General features: G+C 44.2%; 1 long non-coding RNA gene across 1 annotated transcript in view; it reads left to right on the top strand.

The window, feature by feature from the left end:
* Positions 1-25051, top strand: part of LOC134352674 (uncharacterized) — a 40435-nt gene extending 15384 nt beyond the window's left edge. Inside the window, exons 2-4 of the long non-coding RNA XR_010019435.1 lie at positions 9246-9530; positions 15611-15757; positions 17724-25051. This is a non-coding gene — a long non-coding RNA (uncharacterized LOC134352674). The remainder of the gene's footprint in view (positions 1-9245; positions 9531-15610; positions 15758-17723) is intronic.
* Positions 25052-25839: the final 788 nt, after the last annotated feature.

The following is a 25839-nucleotide window of genomic DNA, read 5'->3' as shown; positions in this document are numbered from 1 at the left end:
ATAAAAGCCATAAATGAACGGCCCTCTAGGAGAAAACGAAAATGCTGCACAGCCAAGTACAGGCCAAGAAGCTCACGGTTGAACATGCTGTACTTGCACTTGCGCGGATGAAGCTGATGCCTATAAAAGACGAGAGGCTGCCAAATGCCGTTGGCCAACTGCTTATACACCGTGTCGACTGCACAATCTGATAGATCTGTGGTGACAGCGAACAGTGCGTCTGGAAGGAGATGCACCAGCAGCATTACATTAGACAATGCCTGCTTAGTGTCCGAGAACGCCTTGAACCTTTCCACTGTCCAGCCCACAACATGCTTGGTCATATTGCCCTTAAGGGCCTTATACAGGGTGTGCATGAGCTGAGCTGCTTTGGGACAAAACAGTGATAAAAGTTCACCGTGCCCAAAAACTCCTGCAGGGCCTTAACAGTGACTGGCCAAAGGAAGTGCTTAACAGCTTCAACCTTAGCCGGCAGGGGAACTGCCGTTGCTGGATTGACACGGTGTCTGAGGAAATCAACCATGGGCTGCCCAAACTGGCACTTCACTGGGTTGATGATAAGACTGTGCTGCCTAAGGCGTTTGAAAAGAGTTCTCAAGTGTAAGAGGTGTTCAGCTCTAGAAGAGCTGGCTACCAAAATGTCATCTAGGCAAACAAACAGGAATGGAAAATCCCTGAGAACACTGTCCATGAGGCACTAAAAGGTCTGGGCTGCTTTTTCAGCCCAAATGGCATTCAGAGGAACTCAAACAAACCAAACGGTGTAATAACAGCAGTTTTAAGAATGTCACTCGGGTGGACAGGGACCTGGTGATAACCACGAACGAGGTCCACCTTCGAGAAATTAATTTTCCCTGCCAGGTGGGCAGAGAAATCCTGGATGTGTGGGATTGGGTATCGGTCAGGGGTTGAAGTGTCGTTGGGGCGTTGGTAATCACCACATGGACATCACCCGCCTCCTGGTTTTCACACGATGTGGAGAGGGGAAGCTCATGGACTGCTGGATTGCCTGATGATACCCAGGTGCTCCATGGCTTCAAACTCAGCCTTAGCGACAGCTAGCTTCTCCAGGTCGAGGCACCTGGCGTAAATGGGTGGGGTGGTAGTGAGGATATGGTGCTCCACCCCGTGTTTAGCAGTGGAGGAGGAGAAGGTGAGTTCGGTCAGGTCTGGGAACTCAGCGAGGAGGCAGAGGATGTTGACGGAGGTGGAAAGGACGCTGGACAACTTTGAAGTGCTGGTGGTGCTGAGTGTGCCAGAGAGGGAGTAGAAAGTCTCTGCGCTGACAAGGCGCTGGTTCTGGACATCAAAGAGAAGACTGCTGGTGCAGAGGAAGTCGGCTCCCAGCAGGGTCATAGACATGGCCACCAACACAAAATTCCAGTGGAACTTCTGCCCGCCAAAGCACAACGCCATCTTACACTTAGCGAAAGTCCGGATGGCTCTGCCATTCACAGCCTCGGGAGATGGTCCATATTCCCCAGTCTGTATGTCCAATTTAGACACGGGCAGGACGCTTAACTGAGTGCCCATGTCACAGAGGAATGAACAACAAACTGTCTGACCTGCCAATGCCCATAGCAGCTAAAAGGCACCAGCCATTTCCATTTCCCGATTCCTTGAACCTGCAGGGTGGGTGGTATTTCTGAGCTCTCGGCCCAAACCTCACGTGGCAGAAACACTGGGAAGGAAACTGTCTTTGAGCCACGGTGATTGTCTTATGTTCAGTCATCCAGCCGCATGGTCACACAAGCCTTCTTGGTGATGGAAAGCACCTTGTCAGCCTCTGACAAGAGCTCGGAGGTCTTTGAGGGGAGAGCCAGCCAGAGCCGACCGCATCTCACCTGGTACTTGTTGCAGGAAAAGTTCTCTGAAGGTGAAACACGGCTGATGTCCGTATGGAGGGATAATATGTGGTCCATCAACTCCGATGGCTTGGAGATGCCTAAACCGGGCAGTGAGAGGAGCCGACAGGCACACTCATACTCGGAAAGTTTGTAAGTCTCTAGGAGTTACCTAAGAGTCTCGTGCCTGCTGACTTCAAGGGGGTGCTGGAAGACACTCATCACCATGGTCGCCGTAGAGCTGTCTAATGCTGCGACGATGTAGTAATTTTTCATGTCATCTTACAAGATTGCCCACACTGCGAACTGGGCCTCTGCCTGAGCAAACCAAACGGTGGTAAGTTCCTGCCAGAATTCAGGGGGCTTGAGAGCAAAATGAATGAAATCACTCTGAAATCATCCGGAAATCTGTCTGATGAAATTAAGGAGTCCCCACAATATCTTTTTTTTGCACTTTTTCCTACTTAATGACATCTTTTCTATAACAGGATGACCAAAACTGTACATGTTGTGACTTCGAGTTTTGTTTTAAGGGTTTATTAACATGATATCATGGAGAGTCTGCAGCAGTCTCCACCGCCGCCAGAACTCTGATTTTTTGATTATACCAAGCTCATATTTATACAGCGAGACAAACAACTTCACGTAACTTTGTTTGACATCCCACAGCCAGTACATGCTCAATCATTTAAAAGACATGTCAATTATCTCTAAGCGCGAGTCTAACAGTTCTTCCTGCTTCCTGTTATCAGGACTCATAATTTACCTCCTGGGGCCTAGTATCTTATTACTCGGAGTTCCTGATACCGTCCTTATCATCCAAGGTTATTCTCGACTCACATCAGCAGTCTTAAGCCCAGCTGTTCCAGAATGGTTAAGTATCCCATCATATACTAGTTTTAACCATTCCTACCACAGTTCACAATACTCCAAATGCAGCCTCACTGTCTCGTACAACAACAATATAACACCCCAATCCCTATACTCAATCTCCTAATTGATAAGGCCAGCATGCCAATCCCCTTCTTCATCACACACAAAATGCTGGAGGAACTCAGCAGGCCAGGCAGCATCTATGATTGGGAATAAACAGTTGATATTTTGGGCCTTCATCAGGACCCTACACCACTCTATCTATCTATGATGCCACTCTCAAAGGAATTGAATATCATAGAAATCTACAGCATATGAGCCCATTTGGCCCATCCTGTCCTTGCTGACTGAAACCCCGTGTTCTGTCTCCGAGCTCTCAGACTAGATAAAGTTACAGCAGATCAAGTTCTCTCCAGGTACTTTTTAAAGGGCGCAAGGGTTTGTTTCCCCACCATTCTTTCAGGCAGTGATCTCTATACCTCCATCATTCCCTGGGTGAGAAAATCATTCTTCAACATTCCCACGCAATGCTGGTGGAACGCAGCAGGCCAGGCAACATCTATAGGAAGAGGTACACTCGACGTTTTGGGCCGAGACCCTTCGTGTGTTGCTTGAATTTCCAGCATCTGCAGATTTCCTCGTGTTTCCGTCTTCAACATTCCATTAGTTCTTAGACCAGTAAACTTACATTTTTGTCCCTGGTTATTGATCTTCTGTGAAGGGAAATACATCCTTGTGCTCACCAGGAGCTCTTATGCATTTACACACTGGGAGTGAAACTGCTGGCAATTACAAAGCCAATCCAATCTAGCCAGTCTTCTTTTGTAAATGTAATTCAGTATTTGTGGCCTCTGCCCTCTCTCTAGTACCATAAATGGAAATGTATGGAATTGTATGTAATCATTTAGTTGCAGCCTAATACATAAAGCTCTTGAATTCTAAGCTTTGACCTCAACACCATATTTATCCACCTTACTGCCTTTAAGGACCTGCACACTGAATCAAGTATATTGGTACAAACGTAAGAAACATCTCATGTTTGTGCTACTATACTACTACACTGTTAAGTCTTTTCAGGGAATGACTACCTTGAAGAAGTTTAAATCTTCCCTTTCGTAAACACAAAATAATCTGCAGATGCTGGGGTCAAAGCAACACTCACAACACGCTGGAGGAACTCAGCAGGTCGGGCAGAATCAGTGGAAAAGATCGGTTGACGTTTCGGGCCGGAACCCTTCGTCAGGACTGTAGGGGGAAGGGGCAGAGGCCCTATAAAGAAGGCGGGGAGAGGGTGGGAAGGAGAAGGCTGGTAGGTTCCAGGTGAAAAACCAGTGAGGGGAAAGATAAAGGGGTGGGGGAGGGGAAGAAGCGAGGTGATAGGCAGGAAAGGTGAAGAAAGAATAGGGGAAAACACAATGGGTAGTAGGAGGCGGAACCAAGAGGGAGGCTTCCAGCCCCTTGGTATGAACATAGAATTCTCCAACTTCCAATAATTCCCTCCCCCTCCCTGCCCCTATCCCTATGTCACTCTGTCCCTTCCCCCAGCTGCCTACCTCCTCCCTCTTGGTTCCGCCTCCTACAACCCATTGTGTTTTCCCCTATTCTTTCTTCACCTTTCCTGCCTATCACCTCCCTGCTTCCCCTCCCCCACCCCTTTATCTTTCCCCTTACTGGTTTTTCACCTGGAACCTACCAGACTTCTCCTTCCCACCCTCCCCCCACCTTCTTTATAGGGCCTCTGCCCCTTCCCTCTTCAGTCCTGACGAAGGGTTCTGGCCCGAAACGTCGACCGATCTTTTCCACGGATGCTGCCCGACCTGCTGAGTTCCTCCAGCGTGTTGTGAGTAAATCTTCCCTTTGATGGGAGTTCAGTGAAACCCTCTCTCAATGTTCCCCCTCTGTGATCTCTGCTGCCTCCAACTCTTCGACCATGTGCTCACCCAAACCCGCTACTACGGCCATGTATCCTTCCTGGGAACATGTTTTTGCTGCCATCTTGTGCCACATGGCTTCCAGATCCGTTTTCAAGCTTCTCAATTCAGACCCTCTGAGGAACACAGATACTCAGCTTCAATTGACTGCTTCTCCCATCTACATGCCACGCTTTCATTCTGCCATCTCCAACAGGATCCCACCACCAAGCACATCTTCACCACACCCCCCCCCCATTTTCTGCTATCGCTCCCTATGCAACTTCCTTGTCTATTTGTCCCTCCCCATTGATCTCCCTCCTGGTACTTATCCTTGCAAGCGGAACAAGTGATACACCTGCCCCTACAACTCCTCCTTCACTACCATTCAGGGCCCCAAACAGTCCTTCCAGGGGAGGCAACATTTCACCTGTAAGTCTGTTGGGGTCATCTACTGTATCCGGTGCTCCCAGTGTGGCCTCTTGTGTATCGGTGGGACCTGAAGTAGATTGGGAGACCTTTTCGCCGAGCACCAACATTCAGACCATGAGAAAAAGTGGGATCTCCCAGTGGTCACCCATTTTAATTCTACTTCCCCTTCCCATTCTAGAATCTCAGTCCATGGCCTCCTCTACTGCTATGGTGAGGCCACACTCAAGTTGGAGGAGCAACACCTCATATTCCGACCTGATGAAAAGAACATCGATTTCTCAAACTTCCAGCAATGGCCCTTCCCCTCTCCTTCACCATTTCCCATTCTGATTTCCCTTGTTCTTCTTCCACCCCTCCCATCACCTTCTTGCTCAGACTTCTCATTTTTTTCCAGTCCCGATGAAGGGACTTGGCCCAAAGTGTCGACTGTTTTACTCTTTTCCATAGATGCTGCCTGGCGTATTGAGTTCTTCCAGCATTTTGTGTGTGTGGCTCAAATATATTGGTATTAGTTTTTTTATTTTATTATTGTCACATGTACCGAAATACAGTGAAAAGTTTGTCTTGCACACTGTTTATAAATATCAAATCATTACACAATGCACTGAGCTAGAAAAAGATAAAATAAGAGCAATGCAGAATAAAGTGTAAAAGCTACCGAAAGTGTACAGTGGAGGTAAAAGATAGAGTGGAATATCGTAACAAGGTAGACTGTGAGGCCAGGAGACCATTTTATCATTACACTCAACACACTGGAGGAACTCAGCAGGTCGGGCAGCATCTGTGGAAACGATTAGTCGACGTTTCGGGCCAGAACCCTTCATCAAGACTGTAGCGGGAAGGGCCAGAGGCCCTATAAAGAAGGTGGGGGGAGGGTGGGAAGGAGAAGGCTGGTAGGTTCCAGGTGAAAAACCGGTAAGGCGAAAGATAAAGGGGTGGGGGAAGGGAGGCAGGGAGGAGATAGGCAGGAAAGGTGAAGAAGGAATAGGGGAAAACACAATGGATAGTAGAAGGAGGCAGAACCATGAAGGAGGTGATAGGCAGCTGGGGGAGGGACAGAGTGACATAGGGATGGGGAAGGGAGGGGGAGGGAATTACCGGAAGTTGGAGAATTCTATGTTCATACCAAGGGGCTGGAGACTACCTAGACGGTATATGAGGTGTTGCTCCTTCAACCTGAGTTTAGCCTCATCATGGCAGTGGAGGAGGCCATGTATGGACATATCCGAATGGGAATGGGAAGCAGAGTTTAAGTGGGTGGCTACCGGGAGACCCTGTTTGTTGTGGCGGACAGAGCGGAGGTGCTCCATTTTATCACACAAGAGCTCCATTCAAGAGTCTGATATCTGATAGCACTAGTCCTGTTTCCCAATATTGGAGTCCATATGTCACTTTTCTGCCCAATTTAATTTGGATAAATATGAAGCTATCCGATTTCTTTTTCTAAAAACAGCAAGGCAGTTGGGAATTTAGTGATTTTTCATTTCTCATGTTCTTCTATGAGCCCAAAAATGAGTGAAAACTTGCAGCTTCACAGTCTTTTATTTTAAAGTTTAAGCAAAGGAACAGATACAGAGCGTATGAACTGGGGCCAAAGACAAAAGACCAGAATAAAGAGCAAAGATGGTGATTTTTGCAGAGCCTGACACTTTTATACTCGGATAAGACAAATTCCTGAGACAAGGAAGGACCAATCAAAAGATTCAGTCACAGCACATGTCATGTGCTAATACATAGCCAATGAAAAATGAAAATGTGACACTGTTATGTAACTGCTACACTGCTTTTTTGCCAGCATGTGGAGACAAACAGCACATAGTGTGAAAATATATGCTTTAAAAGTACAAATTGTGTGTTGGGAAACTAAAATTTTAGTCTTGCATTAATTCAACTAATACCTTAGCAAAATAATTAAAAATCTGATTCCAGTAGCAGGTAATTATCTAGATGGTGTCAGCGTGGGGAAAGTGCAGGTACATCAGGCCCTTGTAGACCAACCAGTCACTGAGCGAAGTGTTCAGGCGCAGCAAGGAGTTGGGGAAGGAAGATGATTTGAGAAAGGGAACAAGGGTGGTTTTCTGCACTTCTACAGAGTCTCAGTCAGACAAGAGTTAGGAGTTTTGTGTGCAGCTTTGGTCTCCTTATGTTCTTGCCATGGAAGGAATGCTGGAGGTTGACTAGAGTCCTTCCCGGGACGGTAGGTTTACCAAATGAAGACAGATTGGAGAACAGCAGAATGAAAGAGGATCTTACAAAAACCCTCTCAAATTCTACCTGGAAGCTGCACACGAAGGATGCTCCTGTTGGTTGGTGAGTCCAGTCCCAGCTCACAGGACAGGAGGGTAGTCCATTTAGAAAAACTGTGTTCACCCAAATGCTGGTGAACCCATGGAGTTCTCTACCACATGAAGCAGTGGAGGAGGCCATTAAATATATTCCAGGAGGTAAATATGTTTCTTAACATTAAAGGAATCATGGGTAGAAAGTAGGAACAGGGTACCCAAGCAGATGATCTCCCATGATCACTTTAAATAAGAAGCAGGCCCAACTCTGATTTTTGCACCTTCGCCACTTCCCTTTTGGTTCCTCCCACTTTATCCACCCATCAGGAAGGGTTCAGAGATTTCTGGAAACAGACCCAATCTTTCCCTTTCCACCACCAAGCTCCTCTGTCTGACAGAACCTGTCCTTGTATACAGCAACTTCTGCTTTGGCCCCTCCCACTTTCTTCACTGACAGTTCCCCAACACCACATTGTCCGATTCCACCTCCTACCAAAGATTCACAAACAAAACTGCCCTGGTGGGGGATGGTTTCTGCCTGCTCCTGCCCAACCCAACTCACCTTTTCATATCAACTCCATCTTGTCACCTCTGGTCTAGCCCTTTTCTACCTCCACCACTTCATCAACAACTTTCAGTACTCTGGCCCTGACTGCTTCGTTTTCTCTGTCGGCTTCAGCATTCCTGAATTCAGCTGAAGCTGCACTCATCCAGGCAGAGGAGGGAAGGAGCATCTTCTGGGACAGATGTTGCAGAGCAGTCATTTGACAAGTTGGAGATGTTTGTGGGCAGCTATGTATGAGAACATTTGCAAACTCTTAACACCAACTCCAGAACCTGTTCTGATAGCTCAGATTATGGCTGACACATTAATAGTGTAATGCTGGAGGAGTTCATTGGGTTGAGCAGCATCTGGGGGAAGAAAAGACTTGTTTGGGTTGGAAACCCTGCTTCAGGACTATAGTGGGGAGATGGCTGGTATAAACAGGAGGAGGAAATTCAGGAATCTGAGGAGACTGGTGGACAGGAGGGTTGTAAGATGATGACAGTTTGTGCCAGGAAGAGGAGGGAGGGAATGGAGTTGGAAGACAGTAGCAGCTGAATAATTGATGGAGTTAGATAGAGGGAAGGAAAACAAAGATGAGAGGGTGATGGAGTGAGTTGGCGGGGGGGAGGGGAGTGTGAATGTTGGAGACAGAGACTGGTGGGAGATAAACAGGAATACAAAGAGCCACCAGTATTGAACTCTGATACATAAAGGAGGTGAGAATGGGAACTATTAAGGAAGAGGTGAATGGTAGATGGAGCCAGAACCAGATTGTGGAGGGGGGAACCTTGGGTGAACTGTGTGTATAGTGAGTGAATGGTACCAGCAGAGGGAGGGATCAAAGATGGATGACGAGTGATTGGGGGTGGGGGCGGTTGAGAAAAAGGGGGACAGAAATGGAAGAAGAGAGGTGGGGGAGAGAATGGGAGTGGAGGCAAAGGAGGAAGAAACTAAAATTGAAAAACTTAATGTTAATACCATGGCATTGTAAACTACCAAGGCAGAATACAAGGTGTTGTTCCTGTATTTTGTGTTGGACCTTATACTAGCAGCGGCGAAGGCTAAGAACAGACACGCTGGGGTGGGAAGAGGTGTTGAAATGGTTTGCAACTGGGAGCTTGGGATGGCCACTATGGACTGAGTGTGGGTTCACTGTGAAACAGTCATCCAGTCTGTGCTTGGTCTCAATTATGTAAAGGAAGCCATGTTTGGAGCACCAAATACAGATTTAAGGAGGCGTCTGTCATGTTAAGTGTGCTGTATTGTTGTGTTAAAGTTGAGAGCATATAACATTTACTGATCAAAATAACATTTTGCCTCTCTTTTGATGGGATTCTCACTGGTGGAATAAACACAGCTCCAGATGTAAATGGCCCAATAACCAATGAAGGGGAAACAATTCCAGATCAAGCCCAACTATTGGAACCCAGGGCAGCCGACCCTGGTCCTGACGAGGTCATCACCAATGAGCCAAGCCCTTTAGAAGATGGGGCGCGTTTGACCACAGATACTGAAGACAGTTCAGCTCATGCAGGGGTGACTTCTGAAGAACAAGCGGTGTCAGCAGCTCCAGTGGAAGAGACTGCACTCTCTGATGCTGATGATATTGAAAAAGTTCATCCTTCTGAGGACCAGATTGAAGGTAACATATCAGTTGTGATCTGAAACACTGACCCATATTCTGCAGTCAGTGACAACACTTGTAATTTTGTAATTGTCCTTGTAAAGATGCCCACAAATGTTTCACATAAGACATAGGAACAGAATTAGGCCATTCAGCCCATTGAGACTGCTCCACCATTTCATCATGGCTGAACCATGTTTCCTCTTAACCCCATTCCCCTGCCTTCTCCCTGTAACTTTTCACACCCAGACTACTCAAGAACCCATCAACCTCGGCTTTAAATACACCCAATGATCTGGCCTCCATAGCTACCTGTAGCAATGAATTCCACAGATTCACCACTCTTTGGCTTAGAAAATTCTTCCTCATCTCCATCCTAAATAGACATCACTCTGTTCAGAGGCCATGCCCTCTGGTCCTTGACTCTCCCACTATTGGAAACATCTTCTCCGCATCCACTCTATCTAGACTTTTCAACATTCTATCGGTTTCAATGAGATCCCCCCCCCCCATTATTCTAAATTCCAGTGAGTACGATAACCCCTTCATTCTTGTAATCATTTTTGTGAACCTCCTCTGAACCCTCTCCAATATCAGCAAATACTTTCTTATGTAAGGGGCCAAAAACTGCTCGCAATACTCCAAGTGAGGCCTAACCAGTGCCTTATAAAGCCTCAGCATTACATTCTTGCTTTTATATTCTTGTCCTTTCAAAATAGATGCTAACATTGTATTTGCCTTCCTCACCACCAACTCAACCTGCAAGTTAACCTTTAGAGAAATCTACATGAGGATTCCCAAGCTTTTCTGCACCTTGGATTTTTGAATTTTCTCTTTGTTTAGAAAATAGTGTCTGCCAATGTGTCTGCCTTCTACCAAAGTGCATGACCATACACTTCCTGACACTATATTTCATCTGCCACTTCTTTGCCCATTCTCCTAGAACTTCTGCAGCCTCCCTGCTTCTTCAACACTATCTGCCTCTCCACCTGTCTTCATATTATCTGCAAACTTGCCTACAATGCCATCAATTCTGTCAAATAAAGCTTTGACATGTTACATAAAAAGAAGCGGTCCCAAAATCGACCCCTGCAGAATACCTCTAGTCACCAGCAGCCAACCAAAAAAGGCTCCCTTTATTCCCAGCGTTAGCCTCCTATGAATCAGCCAATCCTCTATCTATGCTGATATCCTTCTTGTGATACCATTGGCTCTTAATCCTGTTAAGCAGCCTCAGGTGCGGCACCTTGTCAAAGGCCTTATGAAAATTCAAGTACACAATATCTACTGATTCTCTTTTGTCCATCCTGGTTGTTATTTCCTCAAAGAATTTCAACAGATTACTAATCCCTTAAGAAAACCATGCTGAACTTGGCTCATTTTATCATGTGGAATCTTAACAATTGACTCAAACATCTTCCCAACCACTGACTATAGACTAACTAGCCTATAATTTCCTTTCTTTTACTGCCCTCCCTTCTTGAAGAGTGGAGTGACTTTGGCAATTTTCCAGTCCTCCGGAACCATGTCAGAATCTAGTGATTCTTGAAAGATCATTACTAGTGCCTCCACAATCTCTTCAGCTATCTCTTTCAGAACCCTAGTGTGTAGTTCATCTGGGTCCAGGTGACTTACCTACTTTCAGTTTACCAGGCAGCTTCTCCCTAGTAATAGTAACTGTACTCACTTCTACCCCCTGACACTCTTGAACTTCTGTCATACCACTAATGTCTTCCACAATGAAGACTGACGCAAAACACTTATTCAGTTTGTCTGCCATTTCCTTGTCCACCATTACTACAGCATCATTTTCCGGCAGTCCAATATCTACTCTCGTCTCTCTTTTACACTTTATATACCTGAAGAAACTTTTGGTATCCCATTTAATATTATTGGCTAGCTTAACTTTGTATTCCATCTTTTCCTTCTTTATAACTTTTTTAGTTGCGTTCTGTTGGTTTTTAAAAACTTCCCAATTCTCTAACTTCCCGCTAATTTTTGCTGTACTTTGGCCAGCTCTGCTCTCATAGAAACATAGAAACATAGAAAATAGGTGCAGGAGTAGGCCATTCGGCCCTTCGAGCCTGCACCACCATTCAGTACGATCATGGCTGATCATCCAACTCAGAACCCTATACCTGCCTTCTCTCCATACCCCCTGATCCCTTTAGCCACAAGGGCCTTATCTAACTCCCTCTTAAATATAGCCAATGAACTGGCCTCAACTGTTTCCTGTGGCAGAGAATTCCACAGATTCACCACTCTCTGTGTGAAGAAGTTCTCCCTCATCTTGGTCCTCAAAGGCTTCCCCTTTATCCTCAAACTGTGACCCCTCGTTCTGGACTTCCCCAACATCAGGAACAATCTTCCTGCATCTAGCCTGTCCAATCCCTTTAGGATGTTATACATTTCAATCAGATCCCCCCTCCATCTGCTAAATTCCAGAGGGTATAAGCCTAGTCGATCCAGTCTTTCATCATATGAAAGTCCTGCCATCCCAGGAATCAATCTGGTGAACCTCCATCATACCCCCTTGCCTCTGTAATTCCCTTTGCTTCAATGAAATAGTATACATTTAACTCTAGCTTCTCCCTCTCAAATTGCAGGGTGAATTCTATCAAATTATGATCACTGCCTCCCAAGGGTTCCTATATTTTAAACTCCCTAAGCAAATCCGGTTCGTCACACAACACCCAATCTAGAATAGCATTTCCACTAGTGGCTCAACCACAAGCTGCTCTAAAAAACCACCTCATGGGCATTCTACAAATTTTCTGTCTTGGGATCCAGCAACAAACTGATTTTCCCAATCTTCCTGCATATTGAAATCCTCCATGACTTTGCCCTTATTATGTGCCTTTTCTAACTCCCGTTGTAATTCTGGCTACTGTTCAGAGGCCTGTATGTAACTCCCATTAGGGTCTTTTTACCTTGCAATTTCTTATTTCTATCCTCAAAGATTTTAAATCTTCTGAACCTATGTCACCTCTTTCTCACGATTTGATTTCTTTTATTTTTACCAACAGTGTGGTGCGTGGCCAAGCGGTTAGGGCGTTGGACTAGTGATCTGAAGGTTGTGAGTTCGAGTCCCAGCCGAGGCAACGTGTTATGTCCTTGAGCAAGGCACTTAACCACACACTGCTCCAGTCCACCCAGCTGAAAATGGGTACCGGCAAAATACTGGGGGGTTAACCTCGCAATAGACTGGCGTCCTAGCGGGCAGGGGGAGTCTCGTACTCTCAGTCGCTTCACGCCACGGAAACCGGCATAAGCACCAGCCTGATGAGCCTATAAGGCTCGGGACAGACTTTAACTAACTACCAACAGAGCCATGCCACCCCCCCTTACCTACCTGCCTGTCCTTTCCTTGGATGTTTAGCTCCCAACTATGATCCTCTTTCAGCCACGACTCAGTGATGCCCACAACATCATACCCGCCAATCTCTAACTGTGCTACAAGTTCATCCACCTTATTCCACATATTGCGTGCACTCGAGTATAACACCTTCATTCATTACCCTTTTCGATCTTGTCCACATGTTACACTTCAACTCACCCCGCTGACTGCAATTTTGCTCTGTCATCTGCTGTCCTTCCCAACAGTCTCACTACACACTGCATCTACTTGTATAGCAAATAACTCATCACTCTGGTTCCCATCCCCCTGCCAAATTAGTTTAAACCATTCCCAACAGCTCTAGAATACCTGCTGACAAGGATATTGGTCCCGCCTGGGTTCAGGTGTAATCCGTCCTTCCTGTACAAGTCGTACCTTCCCCAGAAGAGATCCCAATGATCTAGAATTCTGAACCCCTGCCCCTTGCACCAGGCATGCATTCATCTGCCAAATGATCCTATCTTACTCTCTCTAACACGTGGCACAGGCAGCAATCCGGAGATCACTACCCTGGAGGTCCTGTTTTTCAGCTTTCTACCCAAATCCCTAAATTCTCTCTTCAGGACTTCCTCCCTTTTCCTACCCATGTCATTGGTACCAATATATACCAAGACTTCTGGCTGCTCGACTCCCCCCTTTAGAATGCCATGGACCCAATCAGAGACACCTCTGACCCTGGCAGTTGGGAGGCAACGCAACATCTGGGTGTCGCTTGCAAGTAAACAGAATCTCATGTCCCCTCCTCTAATTATGGAACCCCCTATCACTACTGCAGCCTTCTTCGCTCCCGCACCTTCCCTTTTGAGCCACAATGCCAGGCTCAATGGCAACGACACAGTTGCTGCAGTTCCACCCGGTAGTCATTCCCCCCCAACAGTATCAAGGGTGATATACTTATTATTGAGGGGGACAGGAATGACCACAGGGTACTCTTGCACTGGCTGCCCATTTCCTTTCCCTCTTCTGACAGTCACCCAGTTACCTGCCTCTTGCAATTTAGGAGTGACTACCTTCCTGTAGCTCCTATCTATCGCCTCGTCATTTTCCCAAACAAGCTAAAGGTCTGTCTCTATGACATAGACTTCCCCGAATTCCAACACTGATTGCTGTCTAGCATTAATTCTAAGACTGGAAACCCTCGTACTCCACCCCACCTGGATGAATCTAGATCCAACAATATTCAAAACACTTGACACTATGCAGAATGAAGCAGCCTGTTTGATGGACACCTCATCTATCACTCAAGACATTCAGTCCCTCCACCACCAGCATACAGTGACTGCAGTGAATACCATGTGCAAAATGCACTGGTTATTCACCTACGCTATTCAACCACCATCCCCAAAATTGCCATAAAAGCAGAAAATGTTGGAAAGGCTCAAGCAGGTCAGTCAGCATACATGGAAAGAGGAAAAAATAGTTTATTTAGTAGCAGAGTTGGGTTGGGGTTGGATGGGCAGGACAAAAAGAGTATATGTGTATTAGGATGAGGTTAGGATTAACTGTGGGAATATGTAGAGATCGATGGGTAAAAGTTGACAGATAGTTATAGATCAAAGGATTGGACTAGATTGGAGCAGCACACACAAGATGCTGGAGTAACGAAGCAGGTCAGGCAGCATCTATGAAGAGCAATAAACAGTCAACGTTTCGGGCTGAGACCCTTCATCAGGACTGGACTGGAAGAGGCAAGGAAGTCAGAATAAGAATATGGGAGTACAAGCTGTCAGGTGATAGGTGAGACCAGGTGAAGGGCAAGGTGGGTGGGTAGAGGAGGGACAATGAAATGAGAAGCTGGGAGGTGATTGGTGGAAGAGGTAAAGGGCTGAAGAGGGAGGAATCTGACAGGACAGTAGTTCATGGGAGAAAGGAAAGGAGGAGGGGCACCAGAGGAAGGTGATGTGCAGGTGAGAAAAGACAGAGTGAGAGGGGAGCCAGAATGGGGATGGAAAAAGAGAGAAGGGGGCAGGGGGATAAGTTAGAGAAATCAAAGTTCATACTATGAGGTTGAAGACTACCCAGACGGATAACAGGTTTTGCTCTTCCAACCTGAGAGTGGCCTCGTTGTAGCAGTAGAATTAGTTTAGATTATTTGTCATATACTTCATGGTGCAATGAAATTGAAATGAAGTCCATGGAGTAAACGGTATACATGTAATAATAAATACGAGTGCTGAACAACAGAAATGGTACAAAGATTGTAGTGCAATCTGAAATAATGCAAAATGCAACCCTTACGTGATATTGTATTGCAAGTGATAATAGTAAAGTCGACCTTCACTAATCCAACTACCTGTAATCCAGTTCCTTCGATAATCCGGCACTGATTATGCTTAATGTGATCCTTCTGTAATTCGGCATTTTCACTAATCCGGCACTCCTCAAGTCCCAATGGTGCCGGATTAGTGAAGGTCGACCTATAATATCAGGATGTACCAGTGCAAGGAGCTAAACTGAGCCAATATCACAGATGGTTGACTGAAGACCCAGACAGTTCTGCTGCAGCCAAAGAATGTGAATTACCTAAAGTTGTTGAAGTTGATATTGAGTCTGCAACGTGCCCAGACAGAAGAGGCATTATTCCTCAAGCTTACATTGGATTGCACTGAAATAATGCGGGAGGAAGACTCGGTATCAAATCATATAACTTCCGGTAACTCATTTTCTGATTTGCTCACTTCTGTTGTTCTCATCCGGATAGGTAACTTGACTCAGATTTCATGGTTTCCATGTCCAGGTGAGACAGGAGAGAAAATGGAGTGCAAGACAGCCATCAAAGCCAATGATGAAAAGGAAAATGAAGTGGAGACATCTGAAGACCTTTTGCCTCCTGAGCCGATAGAGCCAAGTATGTTAGAAATAAGGTTGTTTATTAAATGTGCAAATCCCTCACCAGACTAAACATGGGCTGAACAATAGGTTAACAAGGAGAAACCATCTTATTGCCCATCTTGAATTTCTTATGGTCTTGAGGCCCCTGATCCTAAAGTTTCATCCAACTGTGCCCATACGTGCTATTTGTAGCATCTCCAACCTAACACTTCTACAACATTACAGAATCAGAGATGCAAGCTGGTAACTAGATAACCATGGCCCAAGATATATCCACTAAACCCCCTTCCTTGGTAGTTTCCAGCACTGTAAACGTTGTGCTTTCCACTGAGAGACTAGATTAAATAACAAGTCTTTGTTACACTTTAACAAGTAAAGTAAATTTTCAGAACCTGAATTCAGCTGGAGAGCATGTGCTAATAAGGAGAGGCTGGTATCGCTAATGGTATTGGTTTATTTTTGGCACGTACTGTACAACGATACAGTGAAAAGCTTGTCTTGCATACTGTTTATACAGATCAAATAGTTACACAGTGCATTAAACTAGTAAAACAAAATCAATGTAGAAAAGCAATTGAAAAGTACAAGATCATAACAGGGTAGATTGTGAGGCTAGGAGTCCATCTGGACAAACTTGGGCTGTTTTCTCTGGAGCATTGGAGGCTGAGGAGAATCCTGGTAGAAGCTTATAAAATAATGAGAGATAGAGAGCATAGGCAATCAGAATCTTTCTCTCAGGATCAAAATGGGAAATGCTAAAGGAAAACGTTGACTGTTTATTCCTCTACATAGACGGTGCCTGACCTGCTGAAGTCCTCCAGCATTTTGTGTGCATTGCTCCAGATTTCCAGCATCTACTGAATCTCTGTGTTTCTGGAGGACATGCACTTAATTCACAAGGGGGAAAGTTTAAAGGAGATATGTGGGACAACTTAAAAAAGATTTTGTTTATTTATTTTACACAGAGAGTGTTGGGTGCTTGGAATTTGCCTCAAGGAATAGCAGAGGAAGCAAATATGCTAGTGGCATTAAAGAGGTTTTTAGATGTTACATGAATATGGAAGGATATGGACTGTGTGCAGGCAGAAGAAATTCAGTTTAATTTGGCACCATGTTTGGCACAGCTATGATGGGCCAAAAGGTCTGTTCCTGAGCTGTTTTCTGTCCTGTGTTCACTAATAAGTAAATTAAATTTCCGGAATCAGTTTTGGTAAAAATCCATACAAGGCTATTAAAGCATTAGTATTTTCCAACAGCTTTACTCCTTAGCTATCCGCTTCCATGCTGACTTCCAAGGAAACCTCAGCATTATCCAATGCCATTTGATACAGTTCACAGGTGATGTGCAGGCATGCCTCATATCAGAAGGTTTCTAGTTGAGTTCTTGTACAATGTGAAGTAAACCAGAAATGGCTGATACCAAGCTTCACTCTAATAGTAAACAAATATCCAAATGTGAAATACTGAAATAAACAGCAATATGTGATCTAACTACTAATAAATAAAATGTGCCAGAATATTTCTAATACTAGAGTTTATGGATGTGGAGAGGATGTTACTTTTAGTAGGAGAATCTAGAAAGAGAGCACAGCTTCAGATAAATGGACATCCATTTACAACTGAGATGAGGAAGGAATTTTTTCTGCCAGAGAATGTTGGCTGAAGAAATTCCAGTTATGATTCAGCCAGAATCTGTGGAATTTGTTGCCAAGGCTGGATATGGAGGCCAAGTTATTATGTATATTTAAGGCAGAGATTGACAGGTTGTAGACTAATAATTGGGTCAAGGGTCACAGGGAAATGGTGGGTACGGGATTGAGAAAAATAAATCCACTGTGATTGAATGGCAGAGCAAATAGCCTAGTTCAGCTCCTATATCTATAGTCTTAAATTAATCATTTTGTTGATATTTTGCTGCTGTCTACATTGTGTAGATATCCAATCCAAAGTAAAACCTACTTTCAATATTTTCTTCCTTTTAGTAACAAAAAATAAAGAAGATTAAACCTTTGCTTGCTACAATTTTGAGAAGCTCTCCCATTAATATTCTCCTCTCACCTGGAACTTGTACAGCTGCTTCAAATCTTGCAATCACTCTCCTTGAGAGGTTTTAAGAGTCAGTATCAGCCATCCTGCCGAAGAAAGAGGAAGCTGCTTTTACTCAACTTTGGTCTGGTGTTTCTACAAATATTTGCCAAGCTATAGCCAACCAATACATTCAGCTGGATAACTCGGTGTGCTGTTGATCTGCTTAGACAATACAGTTACATCACTGTACAGGTGAGAGGCAGGGACAGGTTTTTTTCTCTGCAGCTGGTACTTTTCACTCTACATTCACCATGAAGTCAACAAAATCTCAGCATGTGCCGATCTTTCTAATGTGGGACTGGAATATCACAACTTAAAAACAAAATTGCTTTAAAATTTATTCAGAAGAAAACCAGCAAACTAAACAAAAGAAAAAATTGAGACAAAACGGCGTTGAATAGTCAACTTGTCATTAAAAAGAGGGGATTGTGACAATCTGGTGGTATTATGTAACCTCAACTGTACGAAAGTAAAGCATCATTTTAAAAAGGCATTCCTTGTTTTGTAACACTAATGATTTTATAGAAGGCTTCATAGTATGAATAGTTCTGTTGGTGTATGGACTTTGAGAGCTCCACCAAGTTGCTTGTAATACTGGGTACTGTTGGTCGGCTGAGATGCCTTGATTAGGTTTTCCACCAAAGTGGTCATTTTAATGTTCATTGCATTATGTAGATAAAAATATAAATAATTTTATGATTGGTCACATATGTAAAACGTTTATATGAAATTTGATCTAACAGATCAAATATGATTTTTAATAAGATATTTTTGTTTTGCAAAGATACTATGAATTATGGTTTATGGACTCGGCTGGGTAGATGGATTTAAGAAACAGAAGAGCCCAGATCCAACTGAAACAAGTAGCAGCCTGGAAACGCTTCCTGATCTCTACATATTGTTATGTTGAGAAGGGAGATGATGCATCACAAGAGCTATATACTTCCTTAAAATGACCTGTGTTTTGATTTACTTAGGTGTCTATGTTGAAGGATGTGAAATATATAACAGCTTTCAAAAATACCACAAGTCTTCATGTGGCTTATTCTTTACTTGCATTTCAACCAGGCTTACTAAATATGACAAGGCATTATGATCACACTTTACATGGTTTCCCAAAGAAATAGCAATTGCAGTTACTGTGCAGAGCAAGGGAAAACTTATTGAGCGCATCAGGTCGAGATCTCTAGTTCTAATTCTGGCCCAATCTTTGGTTTAAGACTTTGACCTAGTTTTATTTTACAATTTCTCGCTTGACCCAGGATTCAATAAACCAAGCAACACATGGTCTGCTGGAGGAACAGCATAATGAACATGTAGCTCATATAAGATGGCAAAGTTACTCAATAAATCCATAATAGAATAATAACCATAATAGAATCAATGAAAGATTGTACCAACTGTGCAAATACAAAAAGAATCAACAATAATAAATAAGCAATAAATATCAATAACATGAGCTGAAAAGTCACTGAAAGCAAGTCCATAGATTGTGGGAACATTTCAATGGGACAACTGGAGTGAAGTTATCCCCTTTGGTTCAAGAGCTTTATGCTTGACAGGTAATAACTGCTCCTGAACCTGGTGGCGTAGGTCCTGAGGCTCTTGTACCTTATCCTACTGTTTGTAGGATTTTTCGTTTAAGAGCATTGGTGTTTCCATACCAGGCTGTGATGCCGCCAGTCAATATACTCTCCACTGCACATCTATAGAAGCTTGTCAAAGTTTTAGATGTCATGCCAAATCTACACAAACTCCTAAAGTAGTAGAGGCACTGCCATGCATTCTTCATAATCACATTTATGTCCTGGGCTCAGACAGGTCCTCTGAAATGACAACACCGAGGAATTTAAAGTTGCTGACCCTCTCCACCTCTGACTCTCCTATGAGGACTGGCTCGTGGACCTCTGGTTTCCTCCTCCTGAAGTCAGTAATCAACTCCTTGGTCTTGCTGACATTCAGTGAGCGGCTGTTGACACCAGTCAGCCAGATTCATCACCACATTCAGCCTATGAGAGTGGTGTCATCAGCAAACTTGAAGTTGGCATTGGAGCTGTGCTTGGCAACACAGGCAGAAGTGTAAAGGAAGTAGAGCAGGATACTAAACACATAGCCTTGTGGTGCATCTGTGCTGATGGAGATTGTGGAAATGTTGTTGCCAATCCAAATTGACTGTATGTGAGGAAATTGAGGATCCAATTGCACAGGGAGGTATTGAGGCAAAGATCTTGAAGCTTATTAATTAGTTTTGAGGTAATGATGGCATTGAATGCCAAGCTGTGGTCACTAAATGCATCGTTGCTGTCCAGGAGTTTCAGGGTTGAGTGTACAGCCAATGAGATGGCATCTGCTGTCAAACTAGGCAAACTAGAATGGATCCAAGTCATTTCACGGGCAGGAATTGATATGTTTCATCACCAACCTCTTAAAGCACTTCATCACTGTGGATGTAAGTGCTCCTGGACAATAGTTATTGAGGCAGTTCACTACATTCTTCTCAGGCACCAGTAAAAGTGAAGTCAGCTTGAAGCTGGTGGATACCCCAGACTGCTGAAGTGAGGGATTAAAGATCTCAGTGAACATTTTTAGCCAGTGGATCATCACAGGTCTTTAATACGTGGCCAGGCACCCCATAAGGGCCGGATGCTTTTCATGGCTTGTATGTCAGCCTGGGACTGAAATCACAGGATCATCAGGGGCTGCAGGAGTTCCTCTATGTTTCGACAGTCAAATCATGCATAGAAGGCATTGAACTCATCTGGAAGTAAAGCCCTGTTGTTGCCTGTGTCACTTGACTTTACTTTACAAGAAGTGATGATATTCAAGGCCCGCCACAACTATCGAGCATCCTTCATTGATTCAAGTTTTAGTCAAGTTAAGCACACAAAAAAATTTAGTCCAAGACCCTGAGACCATGAATGTTGCAGCAGTCTGCAGTCAAATACAATATGGCTTGTCTTTTGCTGGGCAAACACTGGGGGCAGCACCATCTCCGGCTTGGACACTGTACCATACTGTCCCTGGCACTCCAGTGCATTGCGTCTCTCCTGGGTGGCCTGAGGCCTGTCCTTGCTATGACCAAGGCCATGCAGCTCCCCCACCATTCGCCAATAGATCAGTGAATCAGACTTGCAGTATTCCACATTAACAATGTCCAATAGGGTCTTGCAATCACAAGTGACTAAGCCAATCGCTTGCTGTTAGACTGCACACCATCATTGCGCACCAACTCCTCCGATGCCTCTCTGACAAAGGCAGCAACATGATTTGCACCAAGTCGAGCTCCTTCAGGTTCTCCACCAATGAACAACTCACTGATGGGGTAGACCTGCAGTACTTATGTCCAGCAGGGTCTAGCGATTATAAAAAAATGTTTAATAAAGGCAATAACACATTTAGTTGGTCCCATAGAAGTCGCTGTGATCAGGTGTGCCGCCAACTTACCAGAAATGACTAATGTTGTTTAATGAAGAATGCAAGGTGTTCTAACGAAACTAAAGCTTGCAATGGAAATATCTCTCTGCACAAAGCCAAGAATGTGATCAATGGGAACTGTAAGCTTTATGGCCTCTCAAGCCTGCTCTGGACCTACCTGCACCCTGTGACCCTTAACATGCCTGTTGGATTAAAACACTGTCACGTCATTGAATATGTTCAAACAATTAGGGAGGGCTTCCTCAGTCTTCAAGTAGAAATTTCCAAAAAAAAAACAAAAAACACAACTCTTGGAAATTGTTCCTCCGCTCCATAAGTAATCTCATAGTCTGAAACCACGTCACCTGATTTGATCTCACCATGTTGCTGAGACAGGATGACATGTTTGAGGAGAGACTGGATAAGCTGGGGCTTTTTCCCCCCTGCAGTATAGGAGGTTGAGGGATTTACAAAATCATGCAGTGTGCCAGAGGACCGTGAGTGTCGGGGAACAGGAGTGAGTGCCATTGCCATTACAAAGGAAAAAGTGCTGGCAAACTCATAGGTCTTAAGGTGGTTAAGTCACCTGGGCCAGATGGACTTCATTCTACAGTCCTGACAGAGGTTGCTGAAGAGATAACGGATACATTGTTCAGGATCTTTCAAGAATCACTTGATTCTGGCATGATCCCAGAGGAATGAAAGATTGCAAATGTCACTCCACTCTTTAAGAAGGGAGGAAGGCAAAAGAAAGGAAATTATAGGCCAGTTAGCCTAATCTCAGTGGTTGGAAAAGTGTTGGAGTCTATTATTAAGGATGGGGCTTAGAGGTACTTGGAGACAATTGATCGAATAAGTCAAAGTCAGTATAGTTTCTGTAAAGGGAACTCTTGCCTGATAAATCTTTGAGGAAGTAACAAGCAGGGTGAACAAAGGAGAGGCAGTGGATATCATTTACTTGGATTTTCAGGTGTTTGATAAGGTGCTCAACAAGATAAACTCCTATGGCATTACAGGAAAGATACTGGTGTGGGTAGCAGGATGGTTGACAGGCAGGAGGCAGTGAGTGGGACTAAAGAGGGCCTTTTCTCATTGGCTGCCAGTGACTGGTGGTGTTCCTCAGGGGCCAGTATTAGGACCGCTGCTTTTCACATTGTTTGTCCATGATTTAGATAATGGAATTGATGGTTTTGTGGCAAAGCTTGCAAATGATGGGAAGATAGGTGGAGGGGTAGGTGGTGCTGAGGAAGCAATGTGATTGCAGCAGCACTTAGACAAATTGGAAGAATGGGCAAAAAAGTGGCAGATGAAATGCAGTGTTGGGAAATGTATGATAATGCATTTTGGTAAAAGGAACAATAGACTATTATCTAAATGGAGAGAAAGTTCAAACATCAACAGTGCAGAGGGACTTAGGAGTTCTCAGGCAAGACTCCCAGGTTAATTTACAGGTTGAGTCTGTGGTAAAGGCGGCAAAAGCAATGTAGGCATTTATTTCAAGGAGAATAGAATATAAAAACAAGGAGATAATGCTGAGCCTTTACAAGACACTAGTTAGGCTGCGCTTGGAGTATTGTCATCAGTTTGGGGCCCCATATCTCAGAAAGGATGTGTTGTCTTTGGAGAGAGTTCAGAGGAGGTACACGAGGATGATTCTGGGAATGAAGGGGTTAACATTTGACAAGTGTTTGGCAGCTTTGGGCCTGTACTCACTGGAATTAAAAGAATGCAGGGGATCACATTGAAACCTACTGAATGTTGAAAGGACTAGACAGGGTGGATGTGGAGAGGATGTTTCCCACAGTCAGGGTATCCAGAACTAGAGGGCACAGCTCAAAATTGAGCAGCAACTCTTTAGAAGAGGTGAAGAGGAAATTTTTAGCCAGAGAGTAGTAGGTTTGTGGCATTCTCTGCCACAGAATGTGGTGGAGGCCAAGTCTGTGGGTATATTTAAGACAAAAGTTGATTGTTTCCTGATCAGTCAGGGCATCGAGGGATATGGCGAGAAGGCAGGTGTATGGGGTTGAGTGGGATCTGGGATCAGCCATGATGGAATGGTGGAGCAGACCTAATGGCCTAATTCTGCTCCTATGTCTTATGGATCTGGTATATGGTCAGTTTATTCCCCAGGGTTGGGCAGTCAAAACCTAGAGGGCATAGGTTTAAGGTGAGAGGGGAAATATTTCATAGGACCTGTAAGGGCAACTTTTCCCAGACAGATAGTGGTGGGTATGTAGAACAAGCTGCCAGAGAAAATTGTATAGGACAATTACAATGTTTAAAAGGCATTTGGACAGTTACATAGAGAAGTTTAGAGGAACATGGGCAAAACTCGAGCAAATTATACTAGCTCAGGGAGGCATTGTGGTTGGCATGGCCAATTTAAGCTGAAGGGCTTGTTTCTGTGCTACATAACTATGAGGAGAAAGGCATTAGAACCCATTAAAACAAAAGACCGAACATCTGCTGTGCAGAGAGAAAAAAAATCAAATCGTGCAAATAAAAAGGAAGCAAATAGCATTCAGAACTAAAGTTCATGAAAATGAGCCATCACTGTAGCTGATTCAAAAGCCCATTATTTGCAGGCCACAGCATTAGTTCAGTGCAGAGATGAGTAAATCTCACGGAGCAGTGAGTTGAAACGGCCCATCTTCACTTCCGGCCCTGACACCCTGATCTTTTCAATCTGGTCTGGTGCTTAAATTGCCCGAACCTGGGCCCTGCCACTTCCATACATTCTTGGGCCCAAGCCCCACCACCCTGATTCAGCCTGTACCCAACCTTTCCAATTCAGCTCAGTGCTTAAATCGATCAAACCTCGGGTCTTTCCTCGTTCTTGGTACCAGGCTCCACCTCGACTCTGCCTCGCCTCGGATATGCTGTATCAAATTGCCTTCAAGTCCGCTCCAGCACGGACCTTGCTGTCTCCATTTTGCCTGTAGGCACTTCACTGCAACCATCCTGCATGTTTGAGACTTCAGCTCACACTGCAAAAATGGCAGGTCGTACGGGCAGTTTAAAAGCTCAACTCCAACAGGGAAGTTACAGTCCCTGCAGTGATCACTTACCAGGAAAAGTGTGATCAATAAAGTATTCAGTTGTTTTCTTTGTTTTATTTGCCACCAGCAAGTAGTCGTTGAGCTCCACCAGCACCATCTTAAACCACTATCATTATGTGTGTAACAGTAAGTGCAACACTCCACAGCTCAGGGCATTTTGGAATTCAATTCTGGCACCATCTGTGAGGAGCCTCTGTACATCATCCCTGTGGAATGTGTGGGTGCTCCAGTTTCCTCTGACAGTCCAGTCATAACCAGTAGCTTCATCGGTCTTTGTAAATTGTGCTGTGATTAGGTTAGGGTTAATTGGGTTTGTCGGTGATTACTGAGGCTGGAAGGGCCGACCACACACTGTATTGCCAAAATAAAAATAAAATAAATGAAAATGAAAATTAAAGTATTGACATGGAGCATTTGGGGTCTACGGCATTTAACTATGCAGTACCTTCTATGCTCACATAAGTCACCTGTCTTCCTTTCATCTACTACTGCAAGTACCTTGAAGTGCGACAACTTGAAGAGTCCCAATATACAGACATGCTGAGAGCTTGGCTGCCAAATGCATCCAAACCACTAGGACTGAGCAAGTCATTGCAGAGTTGGTGGAAATATTAACAGACTCAGATAAAGGAGCTCTGTGTTACCATCAATCCTGGTCACACAACTGAAGTACATGTCTGGCCAACAGACGTGTTTAGTTACGTGGATTCCACAAAACTGCCCACCCTATCAAACCCAGAGGAGGAAATTGAAAAGTCTAACTGGCCCAGAAACAAAAACAGAAGGCAGGTAATGAGATATTTTGGGTCAAAGACGGTTCGTACTCATGGGTGTTGTAAAACAATAAAACAAGAAAACTTCCAAGGGGGAATACACTTTATTTATATTTTTTCCCCTCCAGGTTACCTTTGCTTCCCATTGCCTTTCTGATTTTGTTGTGTGAATCTTTAAAACCAGTTGCTCTAGATTCCAGCATCTGCAAACTTAATTTCTCTATGCTTTAACCCTGCTTTCTGGTGGATAGAGATGGCTGGAAATTGTATTCAGTTCAGTTTTCTGGGTTTAAACATTCTTCACCTGTTTGTGGCAAAATCAAATATAATCTGATACCAAGTAGTTCACTCAACCACAACCAAGTCAAAAAAATTAAAAACTACTAATGCAGGAAATCGGAAATTAAATCAGAAAATTCTATGAACACTAAGTAGGTCAGGCAGCATCTATAGGAAGAAAAACACTTTATGCTTTAGGTCCTGGACCTGAGCAAATGCTTTGGTTCTGATAAGGTACCTGGGACCTCAAATATTAACTGCTACTCTTTCTACAAATTCTGCATGACCTTTTCAGTGCTTTTATATTTATTTTAGTTGCAATAAATTGGTAAATTGATATTGTCTCATGTACCAAAGTACAGTGGAAAACTTGGTTTTGCATGCCTTCCACACAAATTGTTTCATTACATCAGTGCATTAAGGCAGTACAAAGGAAAACAATAAGAATGCAGAATACTGTTACAGAGAAAGTGCATTGCAGGCAG

Source organism: Mobula hypostoma, chromosome 1, assembly GCF_963921235.1.
Source record: "Mobula hypostoma chromosome 1, sMobHyp1.1, whole genome shotgun sequence".
Lineage (NCBI taxonomy): Eukaryota > Metazoa > Chordata > Chondrichthyes > Myliobatiformes > Myliobatidae > Mobula > Mobula hypostoma.
The sequence above is the reverse complement of the archived record's forward strand: the minus strand, read 5'-3'. Positions and strand labels throughout refer to the sequence as shown.